Source organism: Sarcophilus harrisii, chromosome 1, assembly GCF_902635505.1.
Source record: "Sarcophilus harrisii chromosome 1, mSarHar1.11, whole genome shotgun sequence".
Lineage (NCBI taxonomy): Eukaryota > Metazoa > Chordata > Mammalia > Dasyuromorphia > Dasyuridae > Sarcophilus > Sarcophilus harrisii.
Window position 1 is genome coordinate 419051944 of NC_045426.1, and position 17930 is coordinate 419069873.

The window sequence follows — 17930 nt, forward strand, 5'->3', positions numbered from 1 at the left end:
GAAGGTAAGCAATTCAATACAGATTATATATGTGTAGTCATGCAAAACATTTCCATAATAGTCATGTTGTGAAAGAAAACAGAACAAAAAAAATGCTCAAGATAAAGGGGAATAAGTATGATTCAATCTGTTTTCAAACACCATCAGTTTTTTTTCCCCAGAAAAAAATAGCATTTTTCATCATAAGTCCTTCAGAGTTATAGTAGATCATTGTATTGTTGAGAATAATAGCCATTCACAGCTGATCCTCAATATTGCTGTTACTTTTTATATAATACATTTCATTTTGCATCGACTTAGGTAAGTCTTTCCAGATTTTTCCTATAAGGATTCTAGTCATCATTTCTTATAACACAATATTTCATTATAACTATATACCACAATTTGTGCAGCCATTTTCCAATTGATTGGCATCCCTTCAATTTCCAATTCATTGTCCCCAGAAAAGGAGCTATAAATATTTTTGCACATTATTTCGTTCATTACATATTATCGTAGATTACTTTTTTTCTTGTTTTTTATCTCTTTTGGGATATAGATCTAGGAGTGTCATTGCTAGATCAAAGAGTATACATGGTTTTATAGTCCTTTGGATAAAGTTCCAAATTGCTCTAGTGAGTAGTTGAATCACTCCAAAGCTCCATCAACAGCTCACTGTTCCATTTTTCACCATCCATTTTATCATTTTGCATTTTCCTTTTCTTTCCTATTAGTTATATTAATAGATATGAGGTAATGTCCTAAAATTCCTAGATTTTTATTTCTCCAATCATTACTGAGTTAGAACATTTTTTAATATGGTTGTAGATAACTTTGATTACTTTTTTGAAAACTTCATATCTTTTGATTATTTATCAGTTGGGCAATAGTTGTTATTTTTATAAATTTGACTCATTTCTATATGTGTTTCAGAAATGAAGCCTTTTAGCTGTACCAGATCTAAAACTACATTATAAAGCAGCAGTCATCAAAAGCATTTGGTACTGACTAAGAAATAAAGTAGCTAATCAGTGGAATAGATTAAGTTCACAAGACACAATAGTCAGTGACTATAATAATCTAATGTTGTCGTTTCCTTACATTTTGTTTCCTTTCCCAATTTTTTTCCCAATTGATCCAATTTTTCTTATGCAGCAAGATAACTATACAAACATATATGTATATATATACATATATATGTATATATATATACACACATATATATTGGAATTAACATGTATTTTAACACATTTAATGTGTATTAGACTACCAGTCATCTAGAGAAGAAGGTGGGGGGAAGGAGGGAATAATTTGAAATAAAAGACTTTGCAAGGTTCAATGTTGAAAAATTACCCATGCGTCTGTTTTGCAAATAAAAAGCTTTAATAAAAAAGAGAGTGATACTCTAAAGCAAATTCAGAGAACAAAGAAACACCTCAGATCTGTGGAGAAAGACGGAATTTATAACCAAAGAAAAACTAGAGTATAGTAAACATGGAAAAAGAATAATTTTGATTATATTAAATTGAAAAGTTTTATATAAAAAAAAAAGTTTGCAGATAAGACTAGAAGGGAAGCAGAAAACTGGGGGGAAAACTTTACATCCAAGAGTTCTAATAAAGGCCTTATTTCTAAATTATATAGAGAACTGACTCAAATTTATGAGAATACAATCCAATTGATAAATGGTCAAAGGATATGAACAGACAATTGTCAGATGAAGAAATTGAAACCATTTCTATTCATGTGAAAAAAAAGCTCTATATCACTATTGATCAGAGAAATTCAAATTAAGACAGACTCTGAGGTACCATTGAATACCATGGCTAAGATGACAGGAAAATATGATAATAAATGTTGGAGGGGATATGAGAAAACTGGAACACTGATACATTCTTGGCAGAGTTGTGAAATGATCCAACCATCCTGGAAAACAATTTGGAATTATGCCAAAGGACTATCAAACTGTGCATTCCTTTGATCTAGCAGACCTCTCCTGGGCATATATCTCAAAGAGATCATAAATAAGGGGAAAAAACTAACATGTGCAAAAAATGTATGTAGCAGCCCTTTTTGAAATGGCAATGAATTGGAAACTGAGTAGATGCCCATCAGGTGGGGAATGGCTGAATAATTTATGGTATATGAATATTATGGAATATTATTGCTTTATATGAAATGATCAACAGGATGATTTCAGAAAAGCATGAAGACATTTACATGAACTGATGCTAAATAAATTGAATAAAACCAAGAGAACATTATACACAGCAATAAGAAGATTATGTCATGATCAATTATGATGGGTGTGGCTCTTTTCAACAATGAGGTGATTCAGGCCAATTCCCATAGACTGTGAAGGAAAATCACCTACTTTCAGAAAGAATGTTGTTGGCACTGAATGTGGATCATAAAATTGTTTTGTTTTTTTTTATCTTTTTTGTTGATGTTTGCTTGCTTTTTGTTTTCTTTCTTATTTTTGTCCTTTTTGATCTGAATTTTCCTGAGCAGCAATATAAATGTGGAAAATTGTGTAAAAGAATTGCACATATTTTACATATATTGGATTATTGGAGGAAGAAAAATCTGGAACACAAGCTTTTGCAAGGGTGAATGCTGAAGACTATCTTTGCATATTTTTTTGAAAATAAAAAGGCTGTTATTTTTAAAAAGAGAGAAATGAAGCTTTGATCAAAGAAACTTACTTCATTTCTATCTCCCACACATTTATTTTTGCTAACTGTATTTTCTTCCCTAAGTCGATTACTCTAAATTCTCTATCTTTTCATTCTGTCCCTCCTCAAAAGACTTTTGCTTCTGACAACACCCTCCCTTTTCTCTCTTCTGTCATTGCCTGCATCCCATTGTCATATCCCCTGTCCATCCAATTTTTCTGTAGAATTAGATAGATTCCAATACTCAATTGAGTGTATATCTCACTCTCTTTTTGAACCAATTCTGATAAAAGAAAGGTTTACTCACACCCCCTTATTTCCTTCTTTTCCCCTTTCACTGTAAAAGCTTCTTCTTTTCTCTTTTATGTATGATAGTTCATCCCATTCTATCTCTCTTTTTCCTTTCTCCTAATATATTGCTCTCTCACCCCTTCATTTTATTTCTTAGATATCATCCCATCATATTCAACTCATAGCTGTATTCTCTGTTTATATATAGTCCTTCTAACTGCCCTATAATAAGGAAGTTTTATGAGTTACAAGTTACATCATCTTCTCATGTAGGAATGTAAACAGCTTATCAAGTCTATTATATATCCCCTTCATTGCTTACATTTTCATGCTGCCCTTGAATATTATGTTCAAAAATAAAGTTTTCTATTCATCTCTGGTGTTTTCATGAAGAATGCCTGAAAATCCTCCATTTCATTTAATGATTACTTGCCCTCTGAAAGATTGTACTCAGTTTTGCTGTAATCTTTTTCCTTGTAATCCTATATCCTTTTTCCTCTTAAATGTCATTTTCCAAGTACTCTTATTCTTTAATGTAGAAGCTGCTAAATCATTTGTTACCATTATTGTCACTCCATAACATTTGAATTGTTGCTTTCTAGCTATTGCATTGTTTTCTTCTTGACTTGGAAACTCTGGAATTTTTCTGATATTCTTGGGAGTTTTCATTTAGAAATCACTTTTAGGAGATGATTCTTTCAATTTCTATTATACTTTGTGATTTTGTAAGATCAGGAAAGCTTTTCCTTAGCAATTTTTTGAATGGTAATGTCTAGACTGGGTTTTTTTTGTTTTGTTTTGTTTTGTTTTTATCATAGCTTTCAAGTAGTGTAATAATTTTTTATTGGATCTATTTTCCAATTCAGTTATTTTTAATGAAATATTTGGTATCATCTATTTTTTCATTCTTTTGGTTTTGTTTGAGTATTTCTTGATTTCTTATAAAGTCATTAGCTTCCATTTGCTTCAATTTCTACTTTTTCAAAGAATTAATTTCTTCAGCAGATTTTTGTACTTCCTTTTCAATTTGTCCAGTTCTATTTTTGTTTTATTCAGAGGATTTTTCTGTCCCCTTTTTCCCATTTAGATACTTCTGCTTATTAAGATATTTTATCTTCTTTGGCTATTTGTACCATTTTACCTATTATGTTTTTAGGTGTTATTTTCTTCAAGATTTTTTTTCCATCTCCTTTACTAAGCTGTTGATTCATTTTTCTTGGTTTTCTTGCATCACTCTTATTTCTCTTCCCATTTTTTTTCTCTAACTCTCTTACTTGATTTTCAAAATCCTTTTTCAGCACTTTTTATGGCCTGAGACCAATTCATATGTGTGTGTCTGTGTGTGTTTGTGTGTGTGTGTGTGTGTGTGTGAATTTTTCTTGTAAGCTTTGGGTGTAGGAGCTTCAACTTTGTTATCTTCATTTAATTGTGTGTTTTGATCTTTCCTGTCTTCATAGTAATTTTATATGATTAAGTTTTTGTTTCTTGTCTTTTAACTCTTTGTTAAAGTGTGGCTTTGTTTTCAGGATGGACAATGCATTGTTCCAAGCTTCAGGTGTTTTATCCAACTCCAGGCAGAGATACACCTAGGGGCCTGTAAATCTTTTGTTTTTCCAAAGTGGTATAATCTAAGGAAAGATATAAACTATTCTCATTATCTGTGAGTTACCACAAGAACTTTTAAATGCTTTGGAATTGGGAGGATTGCTGCTCCACTGTAGCAGGAAGCCCTGGCAGACAGGTCTGTGGCCCAGATAAAAGTATAGGCAAAGCAACAGAGTCCTACCTGACTCAATGTTAGCAAAGAGACTCCTGAAATCTCCTTCTTACCAGTTGTATGAAACTTACTGTCTGTGTGCTAAGAGCTAGAAGTAGTCACTGCCACTTCTAATTCAGAGGCTCCCATATAATGCCCCTGGTTTGTTGGGGCTGTGCCTGTGGTAGAATGGGCTGCACTGGGTGTTCCACTCTTATCCAGGTATGACCGAACTTTCCTGCTAACCTCATAACCTCATGAGTCTTTCATGTATAAAGTCTGAAAACCTCCACTGCTGCCATGGACTCATTCACCAACACATTGCTTCTGGTTAGCTATAGCTGGATCTGTGTTGGTGTAGGCTGTGCTGGACAGAGCTCTCATTTCATTCTGGTACAACACCTTTCATGTAAGGTTATATGAAAGTTACAACTTCTTGTAAGTTATCTTAAATTGCAAAATTGTTTCATTCTGACTCTTGGGGTTCTGCCACTCTGCAGTTTATATAGAGTTCTCATTTAGAGATATTTGGAGAGGTCTGAGAGAGAGGTCAGGCAAGATCCTTTTTTTACTCTGCCTTCTAGGATCTGGCTCCTAGAATTTGGTATCTCTATGAAAACAGGCCACATAAAAATAGAATTGCTTAGCTATTAACTTCATTAAATTTCTCTTTGCATAAGCTCTCAGTCATTAATCAATGGCCCACCTGATCATATAGAAGTAATAAATATCTTTTATGGTCCCAGTATATAAAAGAATCTAGTTAAAGAAAATTCTGGAATAGCAATTTCTTTTTAGAAATCTAATTTCATTGCTTTCAGTAATAGAAAGGGATGAAATAATTGCTAAAAACTGGAAGTAGTAGTCTTATCTGATCTACTAATTCTCAATTATAAGTATAATCTAAGACTCTCCTCACTGGTAGAGAATGATTACCCTTGCTCAGTGTCTACATGAGAAGAATTGTTGGTTACAACTTGAATGTGAGTAGAGATCCTAACTTTTCTGGCTTCCAGCTTCCAAAGAGTAGATAATGAGTTTTATATTTTCTTCAAGGAAAGATCCACTGAAGGGAGATAAAGAATCCAGAGAGAAGCTTATTTATAGAGGACTTGCAACCTTGAACAAGTCTCTGTTTATAACTTACTATGTTAGAATTTAAGGTGATTACCCCTTTTGTGACATCATGGATTCCTTCTCTTATGATTTAGCTGAGTTCTTTCACTACTAGTGGGAAAACTTATTCACTCTGTACCTTGACAGTATACACACACTTGTATAATTGTTCTTTTTCCTCATTTCTATTTGCTTGAATTAATGGGTTGATTTGCTATTCACCAAGTATGATAATCTTTATCAAATTGGCATTTGGTAAGAAGGAAGTCTTTGAATATATTTTGGTGGCCTTCTCAAATGATAGCAATCAAAAATACAGCTTGAGCATAAAGTATTTCCTATTAACTAAAAATATTTAAGGGTCAGAGAGGTATAATTGCAGCCTGGTACTTCCCACTATGAGGAAAGCACACTGACCAGCATTATTTTGTTGTTCACTGACTAGAAGGAATAAAATTCACCCTTGGAGAAGGTTAGGTAGAGAAAACTTTAATCACATCTACAGAGAATCTACCCATTCATCATTCAAACTTAAGTACACATATAGATGTCTATATCATGCATATATGTATATGTATATACAACATACATATTGTACATATATTGTCTATATAAATACATACACACATACACCATGAAAACACAGTACAAAAGTAAAGTTTATTTGTGCTACTATATACTGCAACAAGTAACAACTGCTCTTATAGCCAAAGTAGCAGCAAACCTTGATTTTAGTCTTGGCTATTTCAACTTCTGGATGTCATCTTGGTTTAGTTATTTACTTACTCTGGATACCATTTGTCCATGACTATAAAAGAAGTAAAATGAGGTGGAGCCAAGATGGCGGAGAAGACACACACGACTTTCTAAGCTCTTCTCTTACCCTCTTTATCAATATTATATCGAGCCTCAAAAATAGTCTTGACTGCTACAATTCGTAAAGATAAGAAGTAGAACAACTCACTGGCCGAAGGAAGAAAATCTGCAGTCTCGCCAAAAAAAGGTTGGTTCCGGGGCCAGGGGGGAGATCAGTTCAGACGGGGAGAGAAATTAGGTTCCGAGGAGAGCCTCAAACCGAAAGTGAAAGCACAGATCTCAGCAAAAGCTCGCAGCCCCAATCCTCAGTACGGGGCTTTTCCTTGGGGCAGTTGTGATCCTGCACAGCAGGAGGACACAGCCCGGGTTAACCTCCAATCCGCGCAGTGGGGAGCTCGGCTTGGGGCCATAGAGCTTTTCCAGGGCCGATTTGCATTGGGCAGAGTTCAGGGCGGTCTGCGGTCAGCTGCTAATACTCACAGTCCCACAAGAGGCTCCGGCCTGGGGCAGTGACACTTTCACCCCTTAGTCTCTAGCCGAGGGCAATCGCTAACCCACACAGCCCAACTGGGCACTTTGATAGCTCGGCCAGTGCTGAATCCACTTCCTGTTGGAGGAAGGAAAACTCTCACTCAGAGCACTCCCATACCTCGGAGCCAGAAATCGGTTTATATCTTTCCCTGCTCTGCAGAGAAGCTGGTAACCCCCTTGCCTAGGAGACCTACCCTAAAGGCTTTAAAACATGAATAAAAAGATGAAAAGAACTATCTACAGCTTCTATGCAGAAAAAGAGCAGGTCAGCAAACCTGAAGAGACCTCAAACAGCAAAAATGCATCAGACTGTCCTCCTTTACATGATGCTCTCATAGAAGAGACCATTAAAAGTCTCAAAAGAGAGTTAGAAGATAAATGGGGAAAGGAAAGAGAAGCCTTACAAGAGAGCAACAACTTCCTGAAATACGAATTGGAAAAAGTAAAAAAATCTCAGGAAAGTAAGAATTGTGATTTGGAAAAAATAAAGAATTCACTACAAAGTAGGATTTAGAATTGAAAAGACAAAGAACACGCAAGAAAGTAGGATCTGTGAATTGAAAAGAAAATAATTCACTAAAAAAAAAAAAAAAAATTAGTGAAATGGAAAAAATTCCACAGACCAAAACAATACATTTAAAAACTCAATTGACATATACAGAAAGAAGTAAAAAAGCTAATGAAGAAAATAATTCTTAAAAATTAGAAGTGAACAAATAGAAACTAATGATTCATTGAGACAGCAAGAATCAGTCAAGCAAAACCAAAAAATTGACAAACTGGAAAAACCATGAATTATCTACTTGCAAAAACGACAGACTTGGAAAATAGATCTAGAGAGATAATCTGAGGATTATTGACTTTCCAAAAACTATGATGAAAAAAAAAAGAGCCTAGATACTATTTTACAAGAAATCATCAAAGAGAACTGCCCAGATGTAATAGAATCAGAAGGTAAAATAGGCATTGAAAGAATTCATCGAACACCTTCTGAAAGAAACCCTAAAAATAAACCCCAAGGAATATTGTGGCCAAATTCAGAACTATTAGATTAAGGAAAAATTTTACAAGCAGCAAAAAAAACAAAAAAATTTAAATACCGAGGTGCCACAATAAGGATCACCCAAGATCTGGCTGCCTCTACATTAAAGAAAGAAGGGCCTGAATATGATATTCGAAAGGCACAAGAACTTGGGATGCAGCCAAGAATAAATTACCCAGCTGTTGAGCATTTTCTTCAGGAAGAAGATGGACATTAATGAAACAAATGAATTCCATTTGTTTCTGAAGAAAACCAGAACTAAACAAAAATTTGATCTCCAACCATAGAACGCAGAGATGCAGAAAAGGTAAAAATAACTTTAAGAATTGTATTTGTTGTGGATATACAAAAGAATACATGTATAATTTGATTGTATGTATACTAAAAGGAAGTAGATATGAAAAGGGATGATGGCAGAATAAGGTGGAAGGAGGGTAAAAGAGGAAACCACATCCACAAAGAGGCAAAGGAAACTTATCTTATCTGAGGAATTTAGAGAGGGGAGGAACATTGTGAATATTACCTCATCAGTGGCTCAAAGAAAAAATAATTGACATTTGTTTTAGAGAAAATTCTCTTTCCTCATTAAAACGGGGGGAAGGAAAAGAGAAAGATAAAAGGAAGGAAGGGAAAGACTCAAAGGGGAGGGAGGGATTATAAAGAGGTAAGCATCGTGATACAAGAGGGACATAAGTTAAAAGGGAAAAGAGGGTGGGGGAGGCAAGAATAAGTAAAGCACAATCTGGGGTTATTAGGATGGTAGGAAATACAGATTTAGTAATTCTAACTGTAAATGTGAATCGGATGAATTCCCCAATAAAGAGGAGGCAGATAGCAGACTGGATCAAAAGTCAGAACCCTACACTATGTTGTTTACAAGAAACACATTTAAAGCAGGAGATACATATAGAGTAAAGGTAAAGGTGGGCAAATTCTATTATGCTTCAGGTGAAGTCAAAAGTGACCATCCTTATCTCAGATCAAGCAAAAGTAAAAATTGATCTAATCAAAAGAGATAAGGAAGGAAACTACATCCTGCTAAAGGGTAGCATAAACAACAAAGCAATATCAATATTAAACATATATGCACCAAGTGGTATGACATCCAACTTCCTAAAGGAGAAGTTAAGAGAGTTGCAAGAAGAAATAGACAACAAAACTGTAATAGTAGGAGATCTCAACCTTGCACTCTCAGAATTAGACAAATCAAACCACAAAACCAATAAGAAAGAAATTAAAGAAGTAAATAGAATATTAGAAAAATTAGGTATGTTGGATCTTTGGAGAAAATTGAATGGAGATAGAAAGGAATATACTTTCTTCTCAGCAGTTCATGGAACCTATTCAAAAATTGACCAAATATTAGGACATAAAGACTTCAAAATTAAATGTCAGAAAGCAGAAATAATAAATGCTTTCTTTTCAGATCATGATGCAATAAAAACTACATTCAACAAAAAAAAGGGGGAAATAGACCAAAAAGTAATTGGAAACTAAACAATCTCATCTTAAAGAATGATTGGGTGAAGCAGCAAATTATAGATACAATTAATAATTTCACTAAAGATAATGACAATGATGAGACAACATACCAAAATTTGTGGATGCAGCCAAAGCGTAATATGTGAATTTTATATCCTTAGAGGTTTACTTGAATAAAACAGAGAAAGAAAAGATTAATGAATTGGGCTTGCAACTAAAAACTAAAAAAGACCAAATTAAAAACCCCAATCAAATACTAAATTGAAAATAAAAAAATTAAAAGGAGAAATTAAAAATATTGAAAGTAAAAAAAAAAAACTATTGAACTAATTAATAAAACTAAGAGTTGGTTCTATGAAAAAGCCAATAAAATAGATAAGCCTTTGGTAAATCTGATTAGAAAAAGGAGGGAGGAAAATGAAATTAGTAGTCTTAAAATGAAAAGGAGAACTTTCCACCAATGAAGAGGAAATTAGAGAAATAATAAGGAGTTATTTTGCTCAACTTTATGCCAATAAATTTGATAACCCAGTGAAATGGATGACTACCTCCAAAATATAGACTTCCTAGACTAACAGAGGAGGAAGTAAATTGCTTGAATAGTCCCATTTCAGAAAAAGAAATAGAACAGGCAATTAAACAACTCCCTAAGAAAAATCCCCAGGACCAGATGGATTTATATGTAATTTACCAAACATTTAAAGAACAATTGGCCCCAATGCTATATAAATTATTTGATAAAATAGGGAATGAAGGAGTGCTACCAAATTCCTTCTATGACACAGACATGGTACTGATACCTAAACCAGGTAGGCTGAAAACAGAGAAAGAAAATTATAGACCAATTCCTAATGAATATTGATGCTAAAATCTTAAATAAGATATTAGCAAAAAGACTACAGAAAATCATCTCCAAGATAATACACTATGATCAAGTAGGATTTATACCAGGAATGCAGGCTGGTTCAATATTAGAAAACTATCAATATAATTGGCCATGTTAATAACCAAATTAACAAAACCATATGATCATCTCAATAGATGCAGAAAAAGCATTTGATAAAAATCCAACATCCATTCCTATTAAAAACACTTAAGAGTATAGGAATAAATGGACTTTTCCTTAAAATAATCAGCAGCATCTATTTAAAACCATCAGTAAGCATCATATGTAATGGAGACAAACTGCAACCATTCCCAATAAGATCTGGAGTGAAACAAGGTTGCCCACTATCACCGTTACTATTTAATATTGTATTAGAAATGCTTGCTATAGCAATAAGAGCTGAGCAAGAGATTAAAGGAATAAGAATAGGCAATGAGGAAACCAAATTATCACTCTTTACCGATGACATGATGGTATACTTAGAGAACCCCAGAGATTCTGCTAAAAAGTTATTAGAAATAATCCACAACTTTAGCAAAGTTGTGGTTATAAAATAAACCCAATAAGTCATCACATTCTTATATATCACTAACAAAATCCAACAGTCAGAGTTACAAAGAGAAATTCCATTTAAAGTAACTACTGATAATATAAAATATTTAGGAATCTATCTGCCAAGGGAAAATCAGAAACTTTATGAGCAAAATTACAGACCACTTTTCACACAAATTAAGTCTGATTAAACCAATTGGAAAAATATTAAATGCTCTTGGATAGGGCAAGCAAATATAATAAAAATGACAATATTATATAAACTAATCTATTTATTTAGCGCTATACCAATCAGACTCCCAAAAAACTATTTTAATGACCTAGAAAAAACAACAACAAAGTTCATATGGCAAAACAAAAGGTCAAGAATTTCAAGGGAATTAATGAAAAAAAAATCAAATGAAGGTGGCTTAGCTGTACCAGATCTAAAATTATATTATAGAGCAGCAGTTACCAAAACTATTTGGTATTGGCTAAGGAATAGATTAGTTGATCAGTGGAATAGATTAGGTTCAAAGGATAAAACAGTCAACAAATATAGCAACCTTGTCTTTGACAAACCCAAAGATCCCAGCTTTTGGGATAAGAACTTACTGTTTGATAAAAATTGCTGGGAAAATTGGAAACTAATATGGCAGAAACTAGGCACTGATCCATACTTAAAGCCGTACACCAAGATAAGGTCAAAATGTGTTCATGACCTAGGCATAAAGAATGAAATTATTAATAAATTAGAGGAACACAGGATAGTTTACCTCTCAGACCTGTGGAAGGGAAGGTCTTTATGACCAAAGCAGAACTGGAGATCATTACTGATCACAAAATAGAAAATTTCGATTATACCAAACTGAAAAGTTTTTGTACAAACAAAACTAATGCAGACAAGATTAGAAGGGAAGCAATAAACTGGGAAAATATTTTTACAGTCAAAGGTTCTGATAAAGGCCTCATTTCCAAAATATATAGAGAATTAACTCTAATTTATAAAAAATCAGCCATTCTCCAATTGAAAAATGGTCAAAGGATATGAACAGACAATTCTCAGATGAAGAAATTGAAACTATTTCTAGTCATATGAAAAGATGCTCCAAGTCATTATTAATCAGAGAAATGCAAATTAAGACAACTCTAAGATACCACTACACATCTGTCAGATTGGCTAAGATGACAGGAAAAAATAATGATGATTGTTGGAGGGGATGTGGGAAAACTGGGACATTGATGCATTGTTGGTGGAGTTGTAACGAATCCAACCATTTTGAGAGTAATTTGGAACTATGCTCAAAAGTTATCAAACTGTGCATACCCTTTGATCCAGCAGTGTTACTACTGGGATTATATCCCAAAGAGATTATAAAGAAGGGAAAGGGACCTGTATGTGCACGGATGTTTGTGGCATCCCTTTTTGTAGTGGCTAAAAACTGGAAACTGAATGGATGTCCATCAGTTGGAGAATGGCTGAATAAATTGTGGTATATGAATATTATGGAATATTACTGTTCTGTAAGAAATGACCAACAGGATGATTTCAGAAAGGCCTGGAGAGACTTACACGAACTGATGCTGAGTGAAATGAGCAGGACCAGGAGATCATTATATACTTCAACAACAATACTATATGATGACCAGTTCTGATGGAACAGGCCATTCTCAGCAACGAGATCAACCAGATCATTTCTAATGGAGCAGTAATGAACTGAACTAGCTATGCCCAGAAAAAGAACTTTGGGAGATGACGAAAAACCTTTACATTGAATTCCCAATCCCTATATTTATGCACACCTGCATTTTTGATTTCCTTCACAAGCTAATTGTACAATATTTCAGAGTCTGATTCTTTTTCTACAGCAAAATAACGTTTTGGTCATGTATACTTATTGTGTATCTAATTTATATTTTAATATATTTAACATCTACTGGTCATCCTGCCATCTAGGGGAGGGGGTGGGGGGATAAGAGGTGAAAAATTGGAACAAGAGGTTTGGAAATTGTTAATGCTGTAAAGTTACCCATGTATATATATCCTGTAAATAAAAGGCTATTAAATAAAAAAAAAAAGTAAAATAATGTTGTCACTGACTGCCATACAAGATTATTGTGATGCTCAACTGAAGCTGTGTTTAGAAAGCACCAATTGAATTTAAATTTAACCACATTTAAGGCATTATTATGACATAAACATAATTATGCCTACACTGTTCTTTATGTAGATATAATTTTTTTTATTATTTTGATGATGATGGTGATGATAATAATGAATAATTTGTTCAAGAACATTTTTTTTATAAACTGGTCAAGTATATCATGGTAAAAATGAAAAGAAAAGTTTTTTCTTTATTTACATAATTCTAAAGTTGTAATATGTTATGGAGCTAGAAAAGTAGGTGCTTCCTAGCTCACAATTCAAATCCCAGCAAAAACAAAACACAAAATAAGTGCCTCAGAAATCAGTAAATCAAGTTCCAAATGCCACTGATGATAATTGCAACTTGTATGACTGCTCTTGAAATCTTAGTTTTTTCAACTATAAAAAAGTGGGGATTAAATAGATAGTGTTTGATGTCCTCCATGCTCTATATCTATTATTCTTTAATTTATAATTTCTTTTTGTCATTTAGCTGTTCAGTCATGTTTAATTTTATTGTGATTTCTTTGACCATAGTATCCCATATTTTTCTCTCTATTATCTTTTGAAGTCAAACTTCATGTTGATTGTTCTATGATACTATCGATCCATTTCATCCTCTCCTATCCCCTTTTCCTTTTGCCTTCAATCATTCCCAACATTAGTGTCTTTTCCAATGTCACTTATTTTCTTATTGTGTGACCAAAGTATCTAACCTTCAGCTTTAGTATTTGACCTTCCTGTGAATATCCTGAATTAATTCCTTTAAGTATTGAGTGATTTTATATTTATGCTATCCAAAAACTCACAAAAGACTTGTCTAATATCACACATTTAAAGCATCAATTCTATAATGCTCAGTTTTTATTGTAGTCCAGTTCTCATGGTCATATATCACTAGTAGAAAATGAACAAACAAATGAAAAATTATAGCTTTGATATATGGAATTTTGTTGGCAAGGTGATATTTTTTCCTTTTTAATATTTTATACACATTTGGCATACCTTTCCTTCCAAGGAGAAAGAATCTTTTAATTTTATAATTGTATTTTCCAACTAGAGTGATTTTTGAGTCGAGGCATATAAAATCTGACTTTGCTTCCAAATCATTCTCTCTATTTGGCATAAGGTAATGAGACCCATTATTAAGATCTTACTTTTTTATGTTAATCTTCAATACAGCATTGCACTTTGTTCTTTTACTCTTATCAAAAGGCTTCTAAAACATATCAATAACAAAACTAACAGAAGTCATATATTCTCAAAGCAAAAAAAGCTTTTAACAAAATGCAACACCCATTCCTATTAAAAACACTGGAAAGCACAGGGTCAACAAAGGAGAATTTCCTCCAAATAATAAGCAGTATCTATTTAAAACCTACAGCAAGCATTATTAGTAATGGAGAGAAGCTGGATGCATTCCTAATAAGATAAGGAGTGAAACAAAGATCCCCCTCCTTTTTTTTAACTGATGCAATTGGGGTTGTGACTTGTCCAGGGTCACACAGTTAGAAGTGTTAAGTTTATGAGGCCATATTTGAACTTAGATCCTCCAATTAAGGGCTCGTGCTCTATTCTGTGTGCCACCTAATTGTCCCAAGGATGCCCATTATGAACACTATTATTCAACATTGTACTAGAAATGCTGGCTTTAGCAATAAGAAAAGAAAAAGTAATAAAAGAATTAGAATAGGGCAGTGAGGAAAGAAAAGTATCACTATTTGCAGATGATATGATGATATACTTAGAGAATCCTAGAAAACCAACCAAAAACAAATTCAATCTAGAAACAATTCATAGTTTTAGCAAAGTTGCAGAATATAAAAATAAACCCATACAAATCAATAGGATTTCTATATATTACTGACAAAGCCCATCACCAAGAGAAATCAGCATATGAAGAGAAATTCCATTTAAAATTATTGTAGACAAAATAAAGTACTTGGGGGTTTACCTGCCAAAACAAACCCAAGAAATATAAGAACACAATTACGAAATGCTTGGCACAAAAATAAAATCAGATCTAAACATTTAGAAAAGTGTCAATTGTTCATGGCTAGGACAAGCTAATGTAATAAAAATGACAATTCTGCCTAAATCGGTCTGCTTGTTCAGTGCCATACCAATCAAACTATCAAAACATTATTTTATAAAAATAGGAAAAATAATAACAAAATTTATCTGGAAGAATAAAAGATCAAGGATATTAAGGGAATCAATGAAAAAAAATTACAAAGGATGGTGGCCTAGCATTCCCAAACCTAAAACTATATTATAAAGCAGCAGTCATCAAAATCATTAGGTACTGGCTAAAAAATAGAGTGGTGGATCAATAGAATAGATTAACTACAGATGACACAATAATCAAGGCCTATAGCAATCATAACCCCCCCTCCCGGGCCCCAATCCAGCTTCTGGAATAAGACATTTTATTTGACAAAAATAACTGGGAAAACTGAAAAATAATATTTCAGAAACTAGGCATATGCCAAGTTTCTCAAGCCCCATAGCAAAATAAGGTCAAAATGGATACATTATTTGAGTATGAAGGAGTATACTATAAAAAAAAAAATAGGAAAACAAGGGATAATTTACTGAGCAGATCTTTGGAAAAGGGGGGAATTTATAATCAAAGCACTAGAGAACATCATGAAAAGGATAAGGGAAAACTCTGATCACATTAAATCAAAAATATTTTTGCACAACAAAACTTAACAGAAACAAGATTAAAAAGGAAGTGCAAAGTTAGGGGGAAAAAAAAATTTACAACCAGTATTACTGATAAAGGTCTCATTTCTAAAATATATAAAGAACTGTGTCAAATTTATAGCAATACAAGTCATTCCCTATTTGATAATTGTTCAAAGGATGTGAACAGACAATTTTCAGATGATGAAATTGAAGCCATCTATAGTCAAACATTTTTTCATATGTAAATCATCATTGCTTAGAGAAATGCAAATTAAAATAGCTCTAAGATATCATCTTATACTTCTCAGATTGCCTAAGATCATTAAAAGGTAATAATGATATTGATGAAAAGATAATAATGAATGTTGAAGGTGATGTGGGAAAACTGGAACTCTAATGCATTGTTGGTGCAGTTGTGAAAAAATCTAATCATACTGGAGAACAATTTGGAACTATTCCCAAAGGGCTAAAAACTGTGCATACCCTTTGATCCAGCAGTGCCATTACTGGGTATGTATCACAAGGAAATTATAAAGGAGGGAAAAAGCCCCACATATTCAAAAAAGTTTGTAGCAGCAATTTTTGTAGTAGCAAAAAACTGGAAACATGTTGTGGGCATATGAAGGTAATGAGATATTATCATTTTATTAAAAATAATGAACAAGTTGGTTTTAAAAAGTCCTGGAAAGATTTACATGAGCTGATGCTGAAGGAAACAAAAATACATTGTACACAATAACAGCAAGAATGTGCGATGATCAACTATGAAAGACTTGCTTCTTCTAAGTGGTTCAGTGATTCAAAGCAATCCCAATAGACTTTGGATAGAAAATGCCATCTGCATGCAGGAACCATAAAATAAAATAAAAAAACAAAACAAAACAAAACCTTAGGAGATTGAATGTAAATTAACACATGCTATGTTGGCTTCTTTATTCCATTTTTTTTTATAACTCCCATGGTTTTTCCCTCTTTCTCTGATTTTTCTCTCACAATATGATTCATAAAGGAATGTGTTAAAATTAATTTTAAAAGGCTTCTTAATTATCTGCATATCTCATATTGTTGATATTTCACAAGTATTTTTACATAAAAGCTTTTGGTTCATGTAGACAGGCCTTTAGCATGATATTTTCATAATAAAATTTAAGTAAATAAGGTGACAACACATAGAGTTGTCTTAATTTGCATTTCTCTGATCAATAATTATTTGGAACACCTTTTCATATGACTAGAAATAGTTTCAATTTCTTCATCTGAAAATAATTCATATCCTTTGACCATTTATCAATTGGAGAATGCCTTGATTTCTTATAAATTTGAGTCAATTCCCTATATTTTTAGAGATGAGGCCTTTAGCAGAACCTTTAGCTGTAAAAATGCCTTTCCAGTTTATTGCTTCCCTTCTAATCCTTTCTGAATTAGTATTGATTTTAAAAAATATTTTTAACTTAATATAATCAAAATTTTCTATGTTGTGATCAATAATGACTTCTAGTTCTTCTTGGGTCACAAATTCCTTCCTCCTCCACAGGTTTGAGAGGTAAACTATTCTATGTTCTTCTAATTTATTTATAATCTCATTTTTTATTCCTAGATCATGAACCCATTTTGATCTTATCTTGGTGTGTGGTGTTAAATGTGGGTAAGTGCCTAGTTTCTGCCACACTAATTTCCAATTTTCCCAGCAGTTTTTGTCAAATAATGAATTATTATCCCCAAAGCTGGGGTCTTTGGGTTTGTCATACACTAGATTTCTATAGTTATTGACTATTTTGTCCTGTAAACCTTACCTATTCCATTGATCAAATAGTCTATTTCTTAGCCAATAGCAATTGGTTTTTGTGACTGGTGCTTTTTAAATACGGTTTTAAATCGGGTACAGCTTGGCCAACTTCATTTGATTTTTGTTTTCATTAGTACCCTTGAAAGTCTTGACCTTTTGCTGTTCCAGATAAAATTTTTTGTTATTTTTTCTAAGTCATTAA

General features: G+C 33.0%; 1 protein-coding gene across 1 annotated transcript in view; it reads right to left on the minus strand.

Moving 5' to 3' along the window:
* Window positions 1-17930, minus strand: part of CDH9 (cadherin 9) — a 68580-nt gene that overhangs the window by 32697 nt on the left and 17953 nt on the right. The window lies entirely within an intron of this gene.